Here is a 23,166-nt window from a genome sequence, read left to right on the forward strand (position 1 = left end):
AGTGAGGCAGAAATAGTGTGAAATGGATTTGAGATTGGGAAAATGAGAAATCAAAATCTTCAGATTCAGCCATCCCTAGTGGTGGTGGTGGTGAAGTGGAACAGATTGCAGACCATTTTTTAAACAATAGGATGCCTCCATTTTTGTGGAAGGGGACATCATTCTTTTAAAATAAGAAGCCATGGCTTCTACTTCCTGTTTCTCTCTCAGTCTCTTTCCACCACCTCCTGCTTGCCTCCCCCCCCCCCACCTTGAGAAGTTTTGTCAGGCGCATGCAGAGGGAGAGCAGCCAGGTACACTTGCCCCTGGCCTCAGAGGGCTAAGCTGGCTGGGAGGCCCCACCAGTGTCAGACTGCTTTTTGGTTTGAGTTTATAACTTTATTCTAACAGGGCTCCCACCCCAGGCCCCAGTGCATCAGGGGATATGAAGATACATTACAGAACTGTGGGTTGCACTGTGGAGACCTAGGTCTTTCCCCAGTAATGCCGGGAAGCAGGGTTTGTGGAAGAAACGTAAACCGTTCATGCTTACCTTTCCCCCTTCCTCCTTCAAGTGTCCACTTGGCCCTTGTCCTGAGAGCAGAACTCAGGAAGCAATTGATTTAAATATATATCAGATATGGGTGTATATTGCCTTGTATCTGAAGTGGCTGTTCTGTTACTGTGTTGAAATTATCTTCCAGATGTGTTGATTAATGGAGAGTAAAACACAGCACAGTTCATCTGCGCTAAGGCTTAAAAGGAAGATAGAACCATATACACTGTAGCCTTTAAAGTGCTGATGGGTACTATGCCTTTGAAATACAGTCATGTTTAAATCTAATGAATAATTCCATTCTCCTTATGAATATTAATCTTTAATGGCCAAGCACAGTCCAGAAATGAAGCATGGAAAATTAAGTGCTGCGGTAAATAACTTTTATATGGGACGGAGTTTATTTCCTGCCAAGTGGGCTTTGAATAGTGTTGTCAGATTAACCTTGACCTATTTGATAGGAAGCCAGCACAAGGTTCGCACTGGAAACTTTTTAGATTCACGTTTGTAAGCTTTTACATTTGACTCCTGTGAGCTCTATAAGCAGTCATCCTGTTAAATAATACAACAAGCGTGTTTACACTGTAAAGGCGAATTATTCACTATTTCCCCCCACTCCCTTCAAAAACTGCCAGAAAAACAGCATGACAAAGTAGCAAAGCATCCGTGCAAGCATGTTGTCTTCCCTCACAGGATGTGAATTAAACAAATGGCTTGAGTCATCTGAAGATGCTAGCATTTGCAGGCAGCTATCCATAGCACACTTGTTGCCCTCCTTTGATGCATGCTGGTTAGGAGGGGAGGGAATGTGGCTACTGACAGCTGTTCTCAAATCCAGGACTGGACTGGCTATGTTGCAGCCCAGGTCTCTGGATCTCTGTTGTTAGAACTGTAGATTGGTACACATTTGGCATGGTGGAAGCTGGTCTTCTCTCTCTTAAAATGTTACAGATATGGAGGGTTATCAAGCATGAATGCAGAGAGCTGTGGTGAGGTGTCCCTTCTGATTTAAATAGTCGCTTGGGAAGGGCTGGCAATATTTGTTGGTGCTGTTTGCTCTGCTTTCCTTTGGACCACACCAGTGAGGCTGGGGGGGGGGAGTCTTGTCATCTGGGCAGCCCAGGACCTTCATCCACACTGCCCAGGCCTGTGCCCTGGAAAACACTTCGGTGCTGCTAGTGGAAGTTACAAGTTACCAGTATGTGCAGCCACAGCAGGCGCTGTGATTCTCTAGCAGTTTGACTTCACCACCACAGGCACACCCCATTGTCTCTTGAGACAGACAGATGCCAACAAAAACAACATGTGTAAAATATGCATATAAATTGTACATAAGTGATTAGCATAATGTCTGGTTTGGCCCTTAGGATTTGCAGCTATAGTTATGAATATCTCCCCCACCCCCACCCCCCGAGCAGAGATTAGTGGATGTGATATACCCACTTCTAACTCTGCGGACAATCTCACTGTTCCAGGGACGCATCAGTTCTCCTACGCAGCCAGCAGAAGAGGTCATTCTTGACTGTTTCACAAATGTCTTGAACACATGTAAGAAAAACTGTGATGAATCTTAGTTCTGTTTTTGTTGGTAGTTCACTTTTCTGTCTCCATGAGAAATGGGGGGAAATACATTTGTCCTTTATTATTATTAACTCTTGTTGAATTCGCTCATATGATGTGCATCAAGCTAAAGTGTGAAAAATAAATCTGGGGGCTAGAGAACCTTTCTGAGGCACAAACCAGCAGGGAGTTTATCTGAAAATAACAGGGAGTTGAAAAAGGTGTAAACACACTGCTAACAGAAATTTCTTCTGCATTACTAATGCATAAGACGGTGCTATTTTGGGATTGACTGTCCTTTATTCCTGAAGGCCGTTAAATGCTAAGGACAAGATGGCGGTTTTGGCATCTCACTTGAATCCCAATGAGTCATTCCTAACTCCTTGACCAAGATGAAATGCATTCACAGAAACCTCAGGATCCTAAATAAAGGATTGACAATATGTAGAGATGCATGAAGCATCTTCCTTTATGTGTGCATAGATTTTCCCTTTCCCAGACATGGCATTACATGATTAGAACACTGCTCCGCAAGAGTAGATATGTGGTTTTCATAGAATCATAGGGTTGGAAGGTACTTTGGAGGTGATTTAGATCAATCTCCTGCTACATACAGGATTTACTTATTATGCAGGATGCAACTGCTGCATGACTCACAGATTTTCAGATTTACATAAGGTAGAGACAAAGAACTTGAATATGATTTTAATTTCTGATTATTGTTTTCCCTTAAAAAAGTTCCAAGTTTTTGGGTTGTTATTTTTATTTTATTTTTTATTTTTTTTAAAAAAACAATTCTTTATGCAGTGCCATTGGTGAATGGGGAACTTTGAAGTATGAAAAGGAAAAAGAATGTCAAAAGGAGCTTATCTTATAGACTTCAACAAATGTGTTTCATCGGGTCATAACATATCATTGTTCCTCAGGAGTCATTTTTGCCAGAGGGCTGGGGGAGAAATATGGCTGCTTCATTTGTCACAAATTACCGTAGAAAGGAGCATCATTGGGCTGCTGAGGACAGCCTAGCCACTTAAAACAGTGGTAAAGGGTTTCTATTTCCAGTAAGAAGAAAGACATCCTCACCCATCTATTATTAAAGGTAAACCAATCCCCACCCCCAAAATTAAGATGTCCCCACTGAATGTGAAATCAAGTATTTGCAGGGCATCTTCATCCTCCCTCAAAATGCTGGGAAACACTTGGGCTGCATACTCAGGGCCAACATGGTAGGCAATGTAAGGGTTAAAGTGTTGGTCCTGCAGCCGGTTGCAAGGAGAGTGACTCCATTACCCTAGGGGCATAAATTTGTTATCTAGAAGGTGGAAGACTCAGCAAGGTGTCATCCCTGCCTCCTCAGGAATCCCAGCTTCAGAGGAGCCTATGATGATGCCACCACCTGAAGATGTTGCGTTGTCCTTCTCAGGCTCCAGCTCAGAGGTGGTAGAAGAGCCCTAGACTCTTCTGCAAAAGTTCTTGCACTCCTTTAAGATTAAGAGGCTTCACTCAAAGGGGTAGGACTGAGCGTTATTTTTCTAGGAAAAAAGAGGTGCCAGAACTCACCATGAACGCCTCCTTCGTTCTTTTAGAATGGCAATGGGGTACCCACCTGAGAGGTGCTGGAACTGAGTTCCGGTGAGTTTCTGCTGAATAAAAGTCCCAGTGAGGCTCATTGTGCAGAGGAAGCTATGGTCCATTTTAAGACCCAGTCTGGGTTTGCTTGTTGTTGAAGCAACCTAGGAATGGGAAAACCTTGGCTCTTAAGACGTTCTTGGACCCTAACTCCCAACAGTCCCAATGAGCATGCCAATTGGGCAGGGATAATGAAAACTGTGTCCATCAACATTGAGCGATCCACAGGCTCCCCTGCCCTAGGAGGTGCCTGGCAACAGTTGTCTGTCTACCCTTAGAGTGAATACAGAGGGAGAAACAAGCCTTCCAGTGTAATTCTCATATTATCAGACTGACTGTGTACATTATATGTGGAATATGTTTAAAATCTATGAAAGCATTTTTTGAAGAAGAAAAAAGATCTATGCATGAGCAGCTGTGTAGTGAATAGATTTCTAACACAGAGAGTTTTTCACACACACACACACACACACACACACACACACACCATCCACTGTTCATCTGTAGCAAAAGAAAATGCAGGGAATGAAATGTAACAGTATAAACTCGTTTAACAGAATATGGTTTTTCTGCAACAAATGCCAGCTGATACAGCAGAGTCAAAATAATCTGAAATGCACACCCACTTGCTTGCTAGGATAAATGCAGCGTGGTTTGCTGCAGAAGGTAAGCACAGAACAGAGAATGTGTTAGAAATGCAGTTTCAGCACCATAAAGTAGCAAAACCACTACCTCTGAGTGATAAATCGCAAAACAGCAAAATAATAGCCTCTTTGCACATAGGTTTAATGGGAACTGAAATAAGTTAGGGGATCTGGTCTCTAACATGTGGTGGGTATGGCTGCAGATAGAATGGAATGAAATGAACATTTAATTACTGCATCTTTCCTCTGTTTTTTTTATGATGAAATACCAAAAGTAGGTGAATGTAGGTGTATGAAAACCTGTTAAAACAACCCATGGGGGGCGGGTGAGGTAGGGCAGGGGAGCACAAGATCAAAGAAGCAGAGACTTCTATACACAAAATCTTGAAATGGTTGTCTGCTTTATACATTTCTATGAAAATGCAACCCCCCCTAAAAAAAAAATGGCATGGGTCATTTCAATTTTTATATGGAAGATTGTTTACTTTAACTTTCAGATGCCAAATTAAAGGAACTTTACATTTTGATGAGAAAGGCTTAAGAATGTGGAGTGAAAAGGCATTCTGCTGAATGTCTGGAACTGAGAACTGCAGGTGAATAAAGTCCTCCATTCTGGAGTTGTAATTGCCTGTCAACATCCTGCCTCTTCTTTTAATCTGCCCAGCACCATCCTATACAGCACTGCATCAATGGGGAATTGGAGCCAGCTTTTTAAAAGAATATTTCCAAAGTCTCTTCCATCATGCTTGTGGAGAATATCCCAAAAGGGGAGTTGGTGACTAGCACCTCAGTTGCTTTATTGAGGTCACTGCACTAAATCCAAGGACAGATTGTTGGGAGCAATAGATCAAAACTGCAAGCTTCTATTGGATACAGTGAGGCAGACAACTTTATTAGAAAGTGTGATTTCTTATTTAAGGCCTTCCTACACAGATTTGATGCTTGCGGTTTTCCTTTTGACTAGTATTTTCTGATTTATTTATTTATTTTCATTTGGCATATGGTATGGGATTTGGGGAGTCTGATTTGCTGGAAGCAGACCGTGCTGACATACAGAATAAGAGGAAAATCAAATTTCCTTTCCAGATTACTGGTGTGAATTTGGTTAATGCTAATAGTGTTTCAAAAGACACATCCTAAATTCCTCTTGAATGCCTTTCACTTGGTGTCCTGTGGTTTTTCCTGACACAACTGTTGTTGTTGTTGTTGTTTTTAAAAAACACACACACACACACACACACACCAAACCAAACAAAATACCCAGAGACTTGTTTAAAAATTCATTTAACATTTGTTCTGTGAACTCTGTCTCCTTATCTTATTATCAAACAGTGTCATGCATCTCTCTCTTCCTAGATCAGATATTTGGTGGGATAGACTCCTGCCACAACAATTTCCCTTGGCTCTGAGTAGATTGGTGAGAGGGCAGAGCCAGGAAAAGTAAGGCAGTCTCCTCAGGCAGCTAATTTTAGGTGTTATGAAAGGGCAGCAAATTGTTAGCTATTTATTTTATGCAGGGCGGTCTTAAGCATATGTGGTGCCGGGGTGCAAAGATCCATCTGGCACCCCCCCCCCCCGGTTGCCTAGTCCCAGGCGCACAGGAGAGTGGAGCCGGCCAGCCATCTCAGTTTCTCGCTGGCTCAGTTGCCCCCGAACTTGCAGTGCAGAGCCTGCTGCGGCGTTCTGACCGACAGACGGGCTCTTCCCCAGACTCAGCTCTCAGGCCCTGGACTCTTGGCCTGGTGCCCCTGAGTGCCCAGAGCCCAGGTGCCCTGCACCCCTAGCGCCTATGCCCTGATTTTATGTTTGTTTTGCATTTTTACTTTAAGGGAGGGAGAGAGGTGCCTAGAGGATTTTTTTGCCTCTGTGAACATAGTAACTTTGTTGGCCTAGGGTACTGTGCACAGTGGGGTGAGGTTGGGTGGGAACTTGCCGCTTTGCCTTAAGTGGCAAAATGTTTTGGGCCAACCCTGTGAGGCCTCACAGCCTCCTCCATTTTCCAACTAGCTTATGGATGCTTGGCAGCCATTTTGACATCAGTGTATGTTCAATACTAGTATGTTTAGTCTTGCTGATTTATTCTGTGAACCACCCTGAGATCTTAGAATGAAAAGCAGTGTTTGAATCCAATTAATGATGATGATGATTTCCTGGAGCTGAGAATAAGCTGTTGGCAAGGAAAGGCAAGACAACTCTGTGACAAGAAGCTAGACTAAGGAGCAGCAGATTCCTCTTGTTGCTCCAATCAGAATGGGGAAAAGCTTCAGCATGGCTAGGCTAGCTCTAAAATGGTTTGCATATAGATTGCATACAAAAGTTGGGATATTGGGTTAAATTTGCACTAAAATGTTGATGAATTTTCTCTTTTCCTTTCATTTGCAAATGTATCTGTGTTTCCAGAGTGTCCTCTAAGTGTGTAGAAGCAATTCCCTTGTTGTTTTTTGAAACTGACCCCAAATTTGTTATTAGAGGGAGTGATGATCTAAGCTGACCATGTTGTGTTTCTTCCTTCTGTTAGTGCAGCACTACTTTTGAGATGCAGCCTCTGTGATAGATAACAACCGAGAGTAGCAAGTCCCATTTTGCCACCTGAGGCAAAATAGGAAAGTGCTGTTCTGCCGCCACTACCTCCCTTACCAGGGTTGCGTGGCAGCCCCCGCATATCGGTGGCAGTGAGACCTCTCAGAGCTCATGAGATCTCACAAGGTTTCAGCGAGATCTCACTGGAAACAGCCACCACTGGTACTTAAAAATAATTCTGGTGCTTTAATTCCCTAGCTTTGCATGTTTGCAGAGGTATAAGCCAGGGCTCACACATAGTGTTCTGTTGCATGCAATACTTGAAGAGGGGGAGTAAAGCTTTTACTGGAAATCTGCATTTTATGTTGGTGAAGTTTGTCTCTTTAATCAAAATTGAGGATGACCCCTGAGGGGTTATATAAAAATCTTAACAGTTCAGGGCATTGAAACTTAGCTGTTGTGTTAACCTATTCTTGAGTAGGTTGTATGGAGGGTATGGGTGTGGATGTATGGATGTCTGAGTGCTGGTTTTTGTTGATGTAAGTACATTTTACCTTTTAAACCTCCTCACCCTTATTTTCCATTCTTTATACTCTGCCTCACTGCAATTTGTGCATAATACGTTTTCTCCCCTTGCTGAGCTGTATATGTGGCTTATGATTTATGACATGAGTTGGAGTCTGCCGCGTGACTTATTAGCATCAAATCCCTGGCTGGGTTGTGCTATTGTAACTCATCCTCAAACTGAGTGCAGAAGGGAGACACTCATTGCCATCTTCAACAGAGGTATATTTCTGGCATCAAACTCGATGGGGATTTTTTCTATTTTATTGTGTCAGGTTCTAAGGGAAAACAGCTGTATATTTCTAAAATGGTCGGGATGAATGCAGCCGAAGCGATTTCCTACCTGTGCGATTATCTTTCAGGAAACACACACACACTGAGTCTGAGAAACCCCTGTGCCAGCCAGAATGCTCTACCACATAAAAATTCTATTCCGGAAGAAATAACATATTGGCAGTTAACCGTCTTTACTTTTGAAAGCAAATCTATGTAAACACATAGGTAGCTGCTAGTGATAACAGTATCTTCATATAATTTTAACCAGAAGTTATCCATAGGTGCTGTGAGTACTGAGATTAAAGCCCCTGGCTTTTTTTTTTTTTAAGTAGTAGAGCTGCTTTCTGCTAGGAGTTGTTAGTCGTGTCTCATATGAGAGTCTAACAGCATCTTTCACTTCATTTGAAAAGCTACTTATTTATGGCTCTTTGGACACTTACTGTAGTAGTTAGTTGATGCGAAGTTTGGGCAAGATGTCTGGCAGCTGGAGGAACTTGCAAGTAATTGTGTTGGAAGAAGGAGCCGAGGGGTGCATTCTGACATTTATTCATTGCATCGGCTTTCCATCTTTGCAAACTCTTCTTTGCAAGTGAACCAGTGGCTGAAAGTTGGACCATATACTCTCATGGAAATCAAGGGGTGAAAGAATACATTTCCAATAATAATCCCTAGTATTATTTTGGCTGTACTTGCTAGCCTTTTCAGACCTGGGATCCACCTTTCCCCCAGACTGCAACATGAGATCTACTTTTTTGGTAACGTGTGTCAATCTTCTTTAATTTTACTTGCCTGCCTGCCTTCTCTCTCACTCTCCCATTTTCTTCTTACCTGTTTCTTTTTTTAAAAAAATCTAATCGAAAAAAAAAAAAGGTGTTGATGCTGAGTTGCTGCAACCCATTAGATGTGAATGTCACGTGTGGGTGTATAGATATAGATATATCCAAACAATGACATTGCAAATGAACAGAGGATGAAAGAAGACCTCAAATGAATACAGTATGTAGCAAGCACCCAAATCTTTAGAGTTTTAAAAACTCTTCCCATTGTTTCTTCCCATTCAATAGGAATGATGGGTTCTGATTTGGCCTGCATTACTTCCAACAGAGACCTGCAGTGATTTTCCCAAACCTGGTTCCCTCCATGTGTTCTGAAGGCTGCTCCCATCATCTGTAGCCAGAATGGGCTTGCGCTGATGGGAGTTGTACAGTGGTACCTCAGGTTAAGTACTTAATTCGTTCCGGAGGTCCGTACTTAACCTGAAACTGTTCTTAACCTGAAGCACCACGTTAGCTAATGGGGCTTCCTGCTGCCGCCGCGCCACCGGAGCATGATTTCTGTTCTCATCCTGAAGCAAAGTTCTTGACCTGAAGCACTATTTCTGGGTTAGTGGAGTCTGTAACCTGAAGCATATGTAACCTGAAGTGTATGTAACCTGAGGTACCACTGTATTCCAAAATATCTAGAGGAGATCAGGTTGAGGAAGGCTGAGCTACAGTATTCAAAGCCACCAGTCTATAGGTAGCTTAAACATAACTCCAAACTAATGTGAAAGCAGATTATAATTGATGCATCATTCTCCCCTCCTATGTGTGTGTTTGCTCTTCAATGTATCACGTGTTTCTACATCTCATAAAAATCTCTAAGTGGTTCACAAAATGATAACTAGTGTGTGTTTGTGCGTGCGGGAGAGAGAGAGAGAGAGAGAGAAGCGAACAGTGAAACTAAAAGACAACATAAAATAATAAAATCCCAGAAAGGCAAAACAAAAACAAAACAAAACAAAACTTAGCAGCACAGTTTAAAAACATCATAAGAGCTGAGGAAAGTTCGTCAGAATAGATGAGTTTTCAGCTTTTATTTGAAGTGCCTCATATCTGGTGCCTCCTCCTATAATGCTATAGGGAGGCAATTCCAGAGAACTGCTGCTATCACAGGAGAGGCCTGCTTCCAAGAAATCATTAAATGACAGTCTGCCCAAGAAAGTATAGTTAGCAGGGCCTCCCCCAAAAAGGCTTCATCCAAAGCACTGAACCACTTGCACAGAAACAGGACAAATCCAGATATTGCATCTAGACATAAATTGAACAGAACAACTGTATTTACCTGAGACGTTCGTCCCTGCTCATTAGTTTCGTAGAACACAGATTCATTTCAGTGGACCTGGTGTAAAAACAGGGCTTGATGAGGGGTAGGTAGAAAAAATGATATTACTGGGAAATTGCTTTGTCATTTTCTCACTGTTGAGAGCAGTAATCCATGCAGTTAATTCTTCTTTATTAATCACAGGCTGCATATAATATTAATAGGAAGGCTTCAATGGAAAAAACACACAATTAAAATAAACTATTTATACCTCTTGTTTCCGCCTTTAGATGGAAGAATTTGTTACCTTTGTTGAATGTTCCCTAACCTGCATACAGACAATGGTATTTAATTTAGTTACTGAATTGACTGGTAAATTAAGAGCAAGCCAATTTAAAAGCCAGCCAATTAACTGTTTAAAAACCCTCAGTTAAATGCCTGCCATCACTTTTTGCCAATAGTACACACTTTCCCCCTTGCTGATACTGGTTCAAAAATAGAAACAAAGCAACATAAGCAAGTAAGGATCTTTGCAGCAATTGAACAAATTGGCCTCCCCCCACACCAGTCTAGATTAGTTTTCAATTTGTTTACTCATAAGTCTTATTGCTGCTATTATTATTACAGTGGTACCTCGGGTTAAGAACTTAATTCGTTCCGGAGGTCCGTACTTAACCTGAAACTGTTCTTAACCTGAGGTACCACTTTAGCTAATGGGGCCTCCCACTGCTGCCACACCGCCGCCGCACAATTTCTGTTCTCATCCTGAAGCAAAGTTCTTAACCCAAGGTACTATTTCTGGGTTAGTGGAGTCTGTAACCTGAAGTGTCTGTAACCTGAAGCGTCTGTAACCCGAGGTACCACTGTAAAGCCACTGTGGGTTGTCATTAGGAGATATTTGACAAGGTGTCCACAGTATGCTGATGACAACCAGCTCTGCTTCTCTGTCGTTGAAATCAATAAAAGCTATGCATGTCCTAGACTAGTGCCTGGATATAGTCATGTGCTAGATGACGGATAATAAACTGTGACTTAATTCAGTCAGAGACTTTGTGGCTGGGTGGTTATCAGAGCCATGAAGAGCAGGTGCATATAATGTAGGAGTGCTCCTAGATCCATCGCTGTCACTGGAGGACTGTGTGACATCAATGGTTTGGAACACCTGTCATCACTGGTTGATGTGGCAACTACAGCTTATCTTTGAGATCCTCTGAGGGAACTCGATAGAATGGCATAGAAATGAAAGGTCTGCTCGTTTATAATGAAAATTGGCTCGTTTATACTATAGATGTACATTGGACAACAGAATCCTTGCTTGGTAGAGACATGCAACCTTTTCGGGCTCCCCAACACATTTAACAAATCTTGAGGAAGTACTACCCGCCCCCCGCCCCCCGATTTCTTTTAAACTTCTCTCAATATCAGATACTTTGCCTGAGCAGGTCTTTGCAAACTGACTTCACATTTCATCTGAAGAGAAATATGGTAAGAACTCCGTTACGTGGCATCACCGCAGATGTTGGTGACCTTGTAGGTTGACATATCTGAAGGTCTCAGATAAGATACAAGTATTTACAGATCCCGAAAAGGTGTCGGGAACTGCCTTTGAGAATTGCTCAGAAACTTCAATTGGTGCTGTAGCCAAATTGTTGACTGGGGCCGGTTGCGTGGTGATACCCGCCCCCTCCCAGGAAGGATAAATAAAGACACCGGACACCAGAATTTAGGTTAATGGGCGAAAAATGGCCACAACTTTATTGATTACAGGTAAGAGTGGTATTGGCCTTAGGCATTGGCCCTAACAGACTAACCGGTATAACCGGGAAGGGTTAAGCACCAACAGGGGGAGCCCCCGAGATGCACATCCCTAGGCGCTCCCCGAGGGGTTACCGCTCGGGAGCGCGCTTTAGGCCCTAGCCTCCATAGGTTTCGGACGAGGCGACGCCCCCGGAGTCCTTTAACGAACTACCCTTCAAGACTTGGGGGAGGTGATGGCGATCCTCCTCCCCAATCTCATTTGCATAACAATACCCCGGCCAATGCCCAACCGCCAAAACCAAGGAGTTGTGACGTTTTGCTATGAGGTAGGCAAAAAAACCAAGTGGCTTCAAAATTCAGCCAATTAGCCAAATGGAAAAACTCCTACCAGGCCCCTTGCGGTGACCAGCCGAAGCCCATAGCAAAGTCCGAATGCACACCTAAAGGGCGGGTGGGTGGGAAACCGCAGCTGCTGCAAAGGAAGAAAAGGGGCGGGCCCGGGCAGCCCTGACCTTAAGTGCCCTCAGGTGGGCCCGCCCCCGGTGCCAGCCCATTGGCTGGCGCTGCCGAAAGTGAATACTAATGAGGATCCCCAAGTCCCGCGGGGCTGGCACCAGCCTCGCGAGAATGTGGGTGGGAGCGTGAGCCCGCAACCCCCCCTCCTTAGTTCGGGAGTGGCTTTATAAGGGAGTATAACATGGTAGCTGCTCCCTTTGCTACAACAGTCCTTTTCTGGGTACAAGTCAAAGTGCCCCCTTTTGCATGTGTGTAAGTGACCATCCTATGGGTACCATTTTCTCCACCACATAAGATCACGTAAGGGCAGAAAGCAACATTTATCTACTGGTGTCCTGTGGGGCCGTTATAACTTTGTGTGGCTGTTATAACTTTGGGGTCTCCATTTTAGCAAGGGGGAGGAAGGCATCGTGATCCAGCCCTGAACTTTCGTCCTAATCCTGAGCCACCATAACTGAAGTTCTAAAGACAGAGGGGAAACGACGGGCTGCCAATTGTCATGAATGCCTTTTGGTTTCCTGCTATTGTGAATTATAGACTGGAGGATCCCAGTGTCCTACTTCAAACAAGGCTTTAATGCACAGCATGCAATTGGATGGTTGGCCTCTTTCTGAGAAGCAATCTGTGCAACACAGGCCTGGGAAGAATTTGATAATTTAATTATAGGGCATGGCTCTCAAACCTCTTTTGTGCCTCTAAGGCAGGCTTTATCTGCAAGGAGGCAGAAAGGGAGCTGGGTAACCTCAGGTTGCATGGAGAAAACCAGTTCTGGGGAAGCCCACCTGACACTTCAGTACACAATGTGTGCTGAGTTTCATTACTACCTCTGAGCTAGCAGATTTCATGTTCAGTTTTAATGGCCTGCATGAGATGAAAGGGTACGCGTTTGTGAAGATATTGGAAAGCTTGAGATCTTATTCCTACGTGATAGCAAAACATAAACAGAATTGGTTTCAAAACAGTGTAGGCTCTTTGCCACATATTGGAGCTAGGAGCCTGCACCCAGACTTTACTCTGAAAAATTAGAGCTTGATAAAGGTGGAAGGACAATGGTCAGTAGGCTAAAAATGCAATAATTTTCATTTTCTTTGATAGGTTTACTTTATTTGATTATTGGCGCCATCCAGTAACATTGGAAAATAATTTCCTCCCAATATTATGTTTTCAAAGCATTGGAAGCACACCAGTTAGCATTTTCATAGAATTTTATAGATTTTATAGAATCTTATCGAACTCTAGGATTCCTTAACATTCATTAAAAGGCCTTATTCCAAGGAGAAACCTCTATTTTTGCCTTGGAATACATACATACATACATACATACATACATACATATGTAATTTTGTGTTCCCCCTTCCCCCTTTCCACAGGGAAATTTTCAAGGTAGCTTACAAGAAAAACAACAACTACAGTGTAACAAAGGGTAGTCATAAACAACAAATAAAGCATTAAAAATACAAAACCAAACTAAAGAATTTCCACACAACTCTTAAAAGATACAAGGAACCAACAGCAACAACTCCCCCCAAACCCCACCCTACCCCAAACAACACCCTAGCCCCTTTAGAAATGTCACGTTTAGCAGCGAGCACACAAACATACTTGGCTAGAAAAGGCTGAAGCAATGGGAAATGATTATGAGCTCAGCTTTTTCTGTACTTGTTGGTGCATGCTATAGAGGACATAGACATTGGGAGTTAGCTGATTAGGGCAAATGGGCACTGCCCCACCAACCTTGGTCTGCTCTCACCAACACCGCAAGCCTGCCTCCTCACTTCCACCCAGTCTAGGGGGTGGCACTGGCTGTCAACTTCCTTCTCAGCCTCAGTTTTGACCCATATCGAACTCAGCAGGGAGGAAGAGGGGGGCAAAGCTAGAATTAGCTTGCTCCAATGCTCATTGGCTCTGGCTCCACTTAGTGATGTCTCCTTGGCTTCCTCAACAGCCACCACTTGGCATAGTCATGTTTGGAATAACCAAAATGTATGTTATACAACGGGACGCGGGTGGCGCTGTGGGTTAAACCACAGAGCCTAGGACTTGCCGATCAGAAGGTTGGCGGTTCAAATCCCCGTGACGGGGTAAGCTCTCGTTGCTCGGTCCCCACTCCTGCCAACCTAGCAGTTCGAAAGCATACCAAAATGCAAGTAGATAAATAGGTACCGCTCTGGCGGGAAGGTAAACGGCATTTCCGTGCACTGCTCTGGTTCGCCAGAAGCAGTTTAGTCATGCTGACCACATGACCCAGAAGCTGTACGCCAGCTCCCTCAGTCAATAAAGCAAGATGAGTGCCGCAACCCCAGAGTCGGTCACGACTGGACCTAATGGTCAGGGGTCCCTTTACCTTTACCTTTATGTTATACAACCCTTTACAGGCAATGACTGATTGATGTGCAATTGCATACACATGCATGGTGCTGAACCCGGAAGTGACCCTAAAATGTCACTAAAAGGGGGAATGGAATGCTTTATGCAGGCCCCACTGACACGTGGTTGCAGGAGGGGTCCGGAACGTAACTCCTGTTCAAAACAAGGATTGCCTGCACTCATGTAGCTGTTTTGGTGCTATGTTTAACCGTTGAGCAGAGCAGTGCATGTTGGGTAAGCTGAAAATTGAACGCTTTTCTGAAATCTGGTAATTGGGGGAATAATTCTTTTAACAATTTCACCTAGCACTACTGCTGTCTTATTGGGAGTAGCTTTGAGTTTGACATTTTAGGAGATGAATGAGGCCTACTAATGGAAAGAAAGCTCTCTGGTGTTTTTCAATAGGTCTGAAATAATAAGGTGCTGAGTCATTTCCCAAACCACATCCTTTCCAGGAACAGGACTGTCCCCCCACATTCTCTAGCCACTGGCCGATAAGTAGGACTCATTATTTCAGCTTCAACTTGAACAGGATTTACATTCCTTTCTGGTCCAAAGCAGATCTAAATCACATTGTCAGCATGCTGCTTTTGTGTTATCACCTTAAAAAGATTTTTTTATAGCTTTGCTGTACCCAGTCAGAGGCAGAGATAACATTAAGCTGCTTTCAATATGTATGAAATTTTTTTAATGAAAAAAAATATTGCTAAGGAGTCAATAAAAAAGCTGTTGGGTGATGGCGACAGAATGACACAGAGGTTTAACCCTCCTTTATTGCCCGCAACGAGAGTTCAAAATCAAGCACAACATATGAGAATGTCACATTTCTTGAGGGGTGGCGGTAACTTTTGTGTGTGTTGTTTATTGCTTGTGTAAAATGTAAATTTGGGAGAACTATAAAGAATGTTTCAGTGGCTTTGCTTTGGGTGAAACAAATCAGTGCAGAAAGGAGGCCCCAGTTCAACTTAGTGACATTAAACTTTTTATAAATTACTGTATTTATAAATTACATATTCTCTAATGGGGCAGACCCTTCTTTCTCTGAATATTAATCTGAAGCAGTTCTTTTTAGTAATCTGCCACTTTTTATGTTGGCCCTATTCATGTGCCTTTAACTGACTTTGACGTTATTTTCTGCAGTAGAGTAATATGGTTACTCCTTTCAGTGTTGCGCCTTTCAACAGCAAACTCACATTGGCATTTAGAAGCTTTTATTTTTCCTCCCCCAAACCCCACATTAGGCAGTTATTCCTCACGTTCTCTTCATTACTTTGTACTACATGCAAGATCATTTTTCTTTTTCCTAAGAGGAACAAATAATATGATGATTATTATTTAGGTGCTCAACACCAAAAACGAAGTCTCCAGGCAACTTTTACTAGAGCCATTTCCCAGCTTATCTGATATGTGAGGATTAGTTCTCAGAATTGAAAACTTGAAAATGTTGGCACGAAGAAAGGCCATGAAGCCAAGACTGCGATTAAGATGCACAAAGTTCCTAAGGAGCAGGTTGGGGAGTCCAATGATGACTTGCTTCCTTTGACACAATTTGTAAATTAAGTTGAACTTTCTGAGCTTACTTGGAGACCTCTTGAAGTTTGAGGCTTTCCCAGTAGTTCTAGCTCATAGTATTGGTGCCAGCCCTCTCCCCAGTCATCCTTTTCCTAATGCTTACTGTTTCAGTGGAAGTGGAGAGACTAACACCAAAGGAGTGCTTGCAACAAAGGGAAAGGCCTCTTCCTTAAGACCTGACTGACTGACATTGCCATGGAGAAGCACTAGGAAATGTAGTTCCTCCTGCCCTCTGTATTGGGAGGCACTGGGCACTAACTACATTCTCTGCAATTGATCAGCCCCTGGAGTACGTCTAAAAGCCTTAAAGATTAATATACTGCTGCTCATTCCCCACCCCTTTCATAATGATAAGTTTGGGGAAAATGGGTGTAGGAGTGAGCAGAGTTTCCTGCTGGCTGGGAGAGGTGGCACTGATCAAGCTGATGATAAATAAGGCTTGAAATTCAGAAAGCATTGAGGCTCCACTTGCAATAAGCTCCAGGTTCTCCTGTCTGGGGGAGTTCATTTTCCCCAGGGGTGGTGACTCCCATTTCAGCACTAAATGTGGACATGCTGCCCTGTTGCTGTCCCACTGTTGTAAGCCAAAAATGACTTATCTTCTGAGTTTACGCCAATAAAACTCAGAGACGAGAGGAGTTAGGAGCCCAGCGTTTATTGCAAGGCCATAGGTTACAGTCAAATTGTTTCGCAAAACTGCAACCCCGCCCAAGGGGTAGGGTCCGTGGTATTTATAACATTTCAAACAAAGGATTTCACTTTACATGTACATTTCATGTTTAATACACGTGCACAATAAGCATTAGCAATTTCTGCTGATTCAGTTCTGATCCCCACTGCTTTCTGTTAAAGTTCTAATTTCCGTTACATTGTGTTAGTATGCATGTTGGGAACCTGTGTTATGTGTAGTCATTTGCACTATGTAGCAACTTATGTTCTAGTTTATGAGCTCTTTGTGATTCACATATTAGCTGTACTTCTGCCCCAATTGGGGGGGGGGGAACTTCCAAAATCATCAGTTTCATAAAGCAACAGGTTACCATAACTTCTCTGTTAGAAGCACACTCAAGGATTTACAAGAATACACTTTATCACATTTATTGTGGCCCTGTGGGCTACCACCACCACACCACTGCCCCCCCCTTACATGGGTTGTGTAGCAGCACTCGCAAAGTGGCAGCAGCAGTGGCATCAACTTCTGATGAGATCCTGCAAGACCACTCTAAGATCGCGGAAAATCTTGCAAGGCTTTGGTGAGATCTTGCAACATCTCGATGGAAGTTGGCGCCACTGCCTACACCGCTTCTCTGCTCACAGTGGGGCAACAACTCTTGGGCTCTCACCCCCAAAGTGGCTGCCTCACCCCACCTCATGGGCTGGCCCTGGTTTCTGTTCTATCACTAATGAGAAAAAAAAGAGTCTTTCCATACTAACTAATAGGGGTATGCCATTTTCGAATGCAGGGTTTGCTTTGAAGGGCAACATCCAAAGGGGTGAAAAGTCAAACATTTACTCATGCTAACCATTGCCATGTTTACATCATATTCTTCCCTGCCGCAATGCAGGTTTTTAAGCAGGAGAACTGTGGCAGATTGTATATGGCTTTTAAGATACTCAAGGTCCCTCACCCTTGTCTGCCTGCAAGAATGGCTTTCAGTATTCAACTCACTGCATGGGTTACTTGTAGGCATTAGAAATAAAATGAACAAGGGCTTTTAAGGCACCTTTTGCTAGAAATACAGTGGGGGTGCAATAGTGTGGCAGATCCACATTTATTAAGGAAGCAGATCAAGCAACACCTTTCTCAAGTCATTGCCAGGGTTGGTTACTATGGCAACTCTCTGAGGAGTGACCTCCTTTACTGCTTAAATAGACCGTGTGTGTTTTAAATAGTATATCATTTCTTAAAGACAATCAGTCTACAGATGGATGCAATATATTAGCAATCCCTTTCTGAGAAGGGGGAGAGATTAAATAAAGATTCAGTTTTATTGCATGAGGGTTAACTGATTCGGTTTATTGCATGACAGTTTAACATCTGTAGGAGAAGTGCAGTCTGAGGCTCCGGTATCCTGTCTCTTTCTTTGCAGCTATATTTTGCATAGTATCTAAGGTGTGGCTTCAAAAATAAGAAGCAGAGGGAATCATATTCAGTAAGCAGCTTTGTAAATGAAGCATACTCACAATGATCTTAGTTGATTCATTTATGTTTTGGCATTGCTGCAGTGGGAGGTATCAGGAATTCTGTCGTGTGATGTGTGTTTAAATATTGTGAATTTCAATCCAGTATGGCCTAGGACATTCTGAGCAGATGTTCTCAGCTGGAAGTTACTGCATTTTAGCCCTTGTATCTTAGCTATTAGCCCTTGGGATGCTGTAATAATGTCCCCACTGCTGTATGCACAACCATCCTTCTCCTGGCACGTTGGGCCCTTTTAAGATTTGCGCAACTTAGCCACTGACCCAAATTCAGCTGAAGAAAGACCATCCATCACTAGTCTGAGGGTCTTATGTGTCTTGGAAGATCTCAGGCAGAGCGATGAAAGGCAAAGTGCCTAATACCTACTTCTCAATGAGGTGGAAAGGCATCTGTCTGGGATGCACCATTCAGAATGTAGTTGAGGCTTACCTGATCGAATGCAGTTCCTTCCCTTAGCCCTACTCAATTATAGTTCAGAACAGAAGAAAGTGTCTGCAATTGTGTGGGGGTGTGTGTGTGTGTTTAGATAGGAATCATATCTCCTTTGCATATAATAATATATGGAGGGGAGGGCAGGGTTTTTGTTTTTTGTTTAACCCCAGGAAGCAAAATAGCTTGAGCCTTAGTATGCAGATATTTATTGATTCATTGGAAGTACAAAATAAACAAGAAAGCATCGTTTTTTAAAGTGCTGCAAAAGTAGAGTATTGCATTATCAAAACTATTCAGCAATTCCGGTATAATTTTCAGTCAATGTTTCCAATTACATGTCTCGGGAAGGAAAGCACTTTTAAATTACAGTTGACAAGATGGTTTTAATTGAAGTATGGAAGGAGAATGATGTGTAATTTTCAGATCTAAGTAGAAAGAAGAGGAGTTTATGTGCCAAAAACTTGATTCTTGATATTAGGGGTGATGGTGTGTCTTTTTGGATGTACTTTTGTGAGGATTTGTGAGTTTTCTGCCATACATAATTATGATTACCTCTCTTCTACCTGAGTAGAGGACAGAGAGGGGTACTTTTCCTACACAGTTACGAAAATGGTTTGAAGTTACCTTTGCTACATCCTGCAACTCTGTAATTGTTAAATCTCAATTCCCAGGTAACGCTAAAATGAAGCCATTAAGGCGGTGGGATTTTCAGCAGACAGGAGAAGGGTGGTTAACCCTTCCAAGTCCCTCCCTTCTGGGCTTTCTCCTGTCAGGCTTATATTTGTCTTGGATCTGAAGAAGAGAATAACCAGGTGTTTGTGTGGAGGGGGATAGAATCAGCAGGCAAGAGGTTGAGTGCCACCCTTCCATTCAGCAATTCTCTCCTGAAAATTTCCCCTGAGGTTCTGGAACTTTGTGTTTGCCTCCTTATAATGTGTGGTTCTACTCTAAGGTTTGTCCAAAGAAGGGAACTGCAGGGTTACCAGTCAATCAAAAGCCGGCATGAGGGAATCTCCTTTAACAGCAATAGTAAAAAGCATGCCACTGAGACTGTCCCTGAGATCCAACTTGGCAGGTGCTCAAAAGGTTTTTACCTAGAATTTTGCTGTCCTTACCAATATTTCATTCTCAGCCACATTAGTCAAAAAACAGCATTTTGAATGTGTTATAAACATGCAGCACTAGATGGCACTGGAGAGCAAAACAAAATATTTGCGATTTTCCATAGCGTTTTTTTCTTTTGTTATAACAATTTAATTTCTGACTTATTTATAGTGTTTTCCCCCTGTGTGTAGATCCACCCCTTCGCAAACAGGAGGATTAAAAATTCTAGAATGCTTGCTCAATTTTTACATCCTGTTCTTCTACTTTGTGTGAGTTTTTCTGCATGCACTCAAAAGGTGTTCTGATTATACTTTTTAAATAGAACCTGTTTCCTATGGAAAAGGATTGGCATATGCTTTCTCCAAAGCATTTTGCCCCAAGTGATCTTTTAGCTGTATTCAGAGGCAATTAAACTCAGGAGCAAGATTAACGGGGGGGGGGGAGGTGGTGGCAATCCTATTCACAACTTCTTAAGAAATTGAGCTACTTTATCAATTGCTCCTACTCTGTTGGGCTAAATTAAGCCACTTGTGTATGTCTGCTATAACAACTCATAGGAATTTTAATAGAAAGTAGCATGTCCGTGCTGGGAAGCCCAGTGCTTAATGAATTTTTTCAATGTTGCAAGGCAGATAGACCTACAAACCCAAAGTCCTTGATGCTGCATGAAGTCAGAGTAAACAAAGTAAATAAATGATAATGTGGATTCAACATGCATTAGTGTCTGAATTATGTACTTCTGTTGTATAGAACTTTGAGATGCTGGCTGGTGCATGGTAAAACAATTAGGTGCCAGCTTCACCATGTACTGAATCTATTTTCTCAATTTCATCATGAGAATTGTTTCTGTTAAAGATACAGGAAGAGTCCTGTTGGATCCAGGTAGTCCTGCATTCTGTTCCTACAGTAGCCTGCCAAATGTCCATAGGAAGTCGTCCTGTTACATGAGTGCAGAAACACTCTCCTACTCCTGCTCCCTGATAGCTAGTATTCAGAAGCATATGTCCTCTGACAGTCGAGGTAGCACACAACCATCAGGGCTAGTAGCCATTAATAGCATTATCCTCCACGGCAGGACAAGTTCTCATGGCAAATATTGATGCGAAAGCAGACTAGAGCAGGAAACTGAAGTGGTGTGTAGGCACAGAGAGGAGAGTGAAGTGGACAGAGGGCTGCGTCTTTAAAAAGGAAAGACAAACAGACTTTCTTTCCCCCAGATTTTTAAAACCTGTTTTGCACTTGAAAAATGAAACTCGGCTGGAATATTTTTAGATGGTTTGTGTATGAATAAATTTAACAGGTGATTATCTTAAATGGCGTATTGATTTGCTTGGTGAAAGAGGTTTACAGCTTTCCCAATACACTGTGGGAGATAATTGCTTGGCTTGGAAACAAGCTTACCCCTTTCAAATCACCTCTTTTTCCAAGCCACCAACTAGACTCCTGAAATAAAGAAAAAAGGCCTTAGTTCCTTTTGCCTTCACATCTTTACATGTGCAATGTCTGTGAGGGAACCATTTTTTGATCTTCCCAATGCCCCTTCCGACCTTCAGGAGGAGGGGGGGTTGTGGGATCACGACCCCGCCCACACTCTGCGAGGCTGGCGTCAGCCTCGCAGGAGACAGGGATTCACCCAATTAGCATACCCTGTGGCGCCAGCCAATTGGCTGGCGGCAGGGGCGGGCCTTCCTAGGGCCACTTAAGGTCAGGGCAGCCCCTGGCTCACCCCCTTTCTTCCCTGGAGACGACGCAGTTTCCCACCCACCCGCCCTTTAGGTTTTGCCACTGACCTTGCTATGGGCTTCGGCTGGTCGCCGCAAGGGGCCTGGTAGGAGTTTTTCCATTTGGCTAATTGGCTGGTTTTGTGAGCCACTTGGTTTTTTCGCCTACCTCGTAGCAAATCGTCACAACTCCCTCGGTTTTGGCGGTAGGCATTGGCCGGGGTATTATCATGCAGATGAGGTTGGGGGGGAGGAACGCCATCACCTCCCCCAATGCTTGAAGGGTAGTTCGTTAAAGGACTCCGAGGGGCGACGCCTCGTCCGAAACCTACGGAGGCTAGGGCCTAAAGCGCGCCCCCGAGCGGTAACCCCTTGGGGAGCGCCCAGGGATATGCATCTCGGGTGGCTCCCCCTGTTGGTGTTTAACCCTTCCCGGTCAGACCGGATAGTCGGTTAGGGCCAATGCCTAAAGCCAATACCCTTCTTTCCTGTAATCAATAAAGTTGTGGCCATTTTTCGCCCATTAACCTAAAACTCTGTGTCCGTTGTCTTCATTTATTCCACCTGTGGGGGGGAGGGAATAGCCACACAACTAGTATTGCAGAATACCCTTGGTTAAATTCAATGTCATCCATTCCAGACCTTGCATTGATCATCTGCTTGGGCAAAAAAACACTCTGCAGGGAAAGCTACGTGAGGTATTCTATATAGAAACTGAAACACTGAAGCCCCCAAATACAACTCCCACCTTTCCCACTCACCTTAGCCAATGACCAGGGTTGCAGCCCCCACCATCTAGAGATGCAAGGTAGAAGAACACTGGTCTACACTACAGTGTGGTGTTTCCAGCACTTAAGATGTGGGGGAGAGGGCAGTGATGGGTAAGTGTCATTCATTCATTTCAAAAATTATATCCAGCTTTTCACCATGTAGATCTCAAAGCAGCTTACAACAATAGGAATAATAATAATAATAATAATAATAATAATAATAATATCTTATTTCAGCCCCCAACAGAATATTAAAAACATGATAAAACATCAGACATTAAAAACCTCCCTAAATAGGGTTGCCTTCAGATGTCTTCTAAAAGTCAGATAGTTGTTTATTTCCTTGACATCTGATAGGAGGGCGTTCCACTACCGAGAAGGCTGGTTCCCTGTAACCTCAGGTAAACTGGGCTGAGGCCGTTTACAATATTTTAACATAAATTTCCAAAATTTTAAACCTTGGGAATTTATAATCTATTAAAAGTGTGGAGGAAACTGTTAGGATTGTCCTACTATCATGTAGGACCCTGGCAGAGACACATGCCCGACTGGCATGTTCTCTCCCTCCTGGTTGATCATTCAGGAGCTTCAAAAGTTTTATTCAACCCGAACATCACAATACCAAGATACCAAGAAGCATCAGTGCACTTAGGGATCTGCAGAGTATTCGCAGTTTTCGTAACAGACCTCAGTAGCACAGCATTTTGGCTAATCTACTTTTATTTACATATAATACACTTGGAGCATTCTGCTTTAGCTCCTTCCTCTTTCTCATCAGACAGCAAAGAGAGAAAGAACAAAGGACAATAGTCCCACTTCATGGAACACAGTAACACAAACATCCTGTCTCCATCACTTCCCGCACTGTGGAATGAAAACATACACCATCATGCGATAGACAACAATCTCATGACTG

The 23,166-nt window shown here is 43.1% G+C and overlaps 1 protein-coding gene across 2 annotated transcripts in view; it reads left to right on the forward strand.

Moving 5' to 3' along the window:
- The window catches only part of NRG3 (neuregulin 3), a 610,117-nt gene that overhangs the window by 116,225 nt on the left and 470,726 nt on the right, over window positions 1-23,166 (forward strand). The window lies entirely within an intron of this gene.

Source organism: Podarcis cretensis (assembly GCF_951804945.1).
Source record: "Podarcis cretensis genome assembly, chromosome: 5".
In the NCBI taxonomy this organism is placed as follows: Eukaryota; Metazoa; Chordata; class Lepidosauria; order Squamata; family Lacertidae; genus Podarcis; species Podarcis cretensis.